The sequence below is a fragment of the Microtus ochrogaster genome, chromosome 7, assembly GCF_000317375.1.
Source record: "Microtus ochrogaster isolate Prairie Vole_2 chromosome 7, MicOch1.0, whole genome shotgun sequence".
Classification (NCBI taxonomy): Eukaryota; Metazoa; Chordata; class Mammalia; order Rodentia; family Cricetidae; genus Microtus; species Microtus ochrogaster.
In genome coordinates this window covers 69,916,450-69,919,250 of record NC_022014.1, presented here as the reverse complement: position 1 = coordinate 69,919,250, position 2,801 = coordinate 69,916,450, and positions in this window count along the sequence as shown.

The following is a 2,801-nucleotide window of genomic DNA, read 5'->3' as shown; positions in this document are numbered from 1 at the left end:
GGCGCGGCCGGGGGCGGGGCCTTGCAGCTGCGTGCGCCGGCTGTGACGCCAACACCCAGCGCCGCGCGGGTTTGAGGCGCGAGGTGGACGAAGTGACTGCGGGAAGGTGGGTGGGCTGGGCGCTCCCAAAGGAAAGGGAGGGGCTCTGGAGGGTGACAACTCTTTGCTGACGAGAGGGCGAGCGTCCTCTTCGCCTCCCTACAGCTCACGCAGCGCCTTCAAGAAGCACCAGACGTTTGGCCCTGTTTCACAAACAAAGAAACTAGGCCCAGGCTGTGGGTTAGTCAAGGTCACGCAGCTAGAGCAGGAAAGAGCCTGGACTGCAACCACTTCCTACGGAGAATTCCAGACTCAGAGAAGAAGGAAAACAATCGCAGTTAAGAGAAAGGACTGTCTAAAGGATAAGGCTGCCTCGAGTAATCTCTCATACTGTTTAGGGTTAGAGAGGAGTAGGGATATCTTTAACCAGAAGTGCAAAGCATCTGGAGAAGCGAAAGTGAGTGTCACTCACAGCATTTTTCCAAACACTGGGTGTCTCTGCTCCCCGCCCACGAAAGGCATTTCTAGGCTGCAGCCAACCACCCCACCCCCTCTCTGATCTTGAAAGGAGGCGGAGCCAGTAAGTGAGAAGAAGGGAAGCTAGGAGGATATGGGGTGGAGTCAGTGGTGGGAATAGATCCCGTGATGCATGAGGTCACTCCGCTTGGGAGTGCGTCATTTATGGGGAATGCCACAACACCCAAGCCCTGGGCAGACTGAGTCAAAGATCACTTCCCTGTATTCTCATTTCCCATCCTCAAGTTGGCCGGAAGGCACTCCTAAAAGCGCCTTCTCTTTGCCATAAGTGACTCAGAAATACACCGACTCCCACTCATCTAAAACTAAGGGAAGTTATTGGGAGAAAATCGGCCACCTCCTGGGGTTCTAAATACCCTCAATTTAGTGTCTAGAGGATCCAGAAAGTCCCCAAAGCCTCCTACTTCTTTTTTTTTTTTTTTTTTTTTTTTTTTTTTGGTTTTTCGAGACAGGGTTTCTCTGTGGCTTTGGAGCCTGTCCTGGAACTAGCTCTTGTAGACCAGGCTGGTCTCGAACTCACAGAGATCCACCTGCCTCTGCCTCCCGAGTGCTGGGATTAAAGGCGTGCGCCACCATCTCCCGGCTAGCCTCCTACTTTTTTGATCTTCCCAGAAACCACCAAAAGTGCTATGGAGGTTGAACAAGGGTCAATCTATAAACGCAAAAAGAAAAAGATGAAAACTGGGATCACGACTAACTTTGTGTCTGTTTTGCCCATTTCTCTCACCACCGCTACACTACCCCTTAGTTTGAGGTCTCCCTGTCTCACCCTTACCCCGTGTGTATATCCAGGTTATAGGAATGCTGCCCAGTTAGGTGAGTGTGAACCCAAAATAGCCTATCTCTCTTTTTTTTCAAACTTTTATGTGGGTCTTGAGGAAGGTTGTTTCCTAATTTTCTAAGAAATCGCCACACTGACATCCAAAGGGGTTGTACCAGCTTGCAGAACACCAACAATGCAGAAGTGTTCCCTTTTCCCCACATCCTCTCCAGCATAAGTTATCATCAATGTTTTTGATTTTGGCCACTCTTATAAGTGTAAGATGGAATCTCAGAGTTGTTTTAATTTGCATTTCTCTGATGACTAAAGATGTTGAACATTTCCTTAAGTGTCTTTCAGCCATTTTAGATTCCTCTGTTGAGAGTTCTATGTTTAGGTCTGTACTCCATTTTTTTTTATTGGATTACGTGTTCTTTTCGTGATCAATTTCTTGAGTTCTTTGTATATTTTGGAGATCAGACCTCTGTCTGATGTGGGGTTAGTGAAGATCTTTTCCCATTCTGTAGTCTGTCGTTTTGTCTTGTTGACTGTGTCCTTTGCTTTACAGAAGCTTTTCAGTTTCAGGAGGTCCCATTTATTAATTATTTCTCTCGGTGTCTGTGCTGCTGGGGTTATATTTAGGAAGTGGTCTCTAGTGCCAATGAGTTCAAGTGTATTTCCCACTTTCTCTGCTATAAGGTTCCGTGTGGCTAGCTTTATGTTGAGGTCTTTGATCCATTTGGACTTGAGTTTTCTGCATGGTGATAGATATGGGTCTATTTTCATTCTTCTACATGTTGATATTTAGTTATGCCAGTACCACTTGTTAAATATGCTTTCTTTTTTCCATTTGATGTTTTTTGCTTCTTTGTCAAAAATCAGGTGTTTGAAGATGTGTGGATTGATATCCAGATCTTCCGTGCAGTTCCATTGGTCCTCCTGTCTGTTCTTATGCCAATACCAGGCTGTTTTCAGACTATAGCTCTGTAGTAGAGTTTGAAGTCAGGGATTGTGATGCCCGAAGTTCTTTTATTGTACAGGATTGTTTTGGCTATCCTGAGTTTTTTGCTTTTCCATATGAAGTTGAGTACCATTCTTTCGAAGTCTTTGAAGAATTTTGCTGGGATTTTGTAGGAGGATCTTCTTTCTATGTGTTGCTTTCATTGGTCAAATAAAGAAACTGCCTTGACTTTTTGATAGGGCAGAATTTAGATAGGTGGAGTAGACCGAACAGAATGTTGGGGAGAAGGGAAATATGGCAGACGCCATGGCTCTCTTCTCTGAGACGGACGCTGGTTAGACTCATGCCGGTAAGCCACAGTCAAGTGGCAATACACATTAATAGAAGTGGGTTAATTTCCTTTCTAGTTTCACCTTCAAGTGGAAATGAATGCTACTTCATTTTGGAGGAAAGAAACTTTGTTTTTGCCGGGTGGTGGTGGTGCACGCCTTTAATCCCAGCACT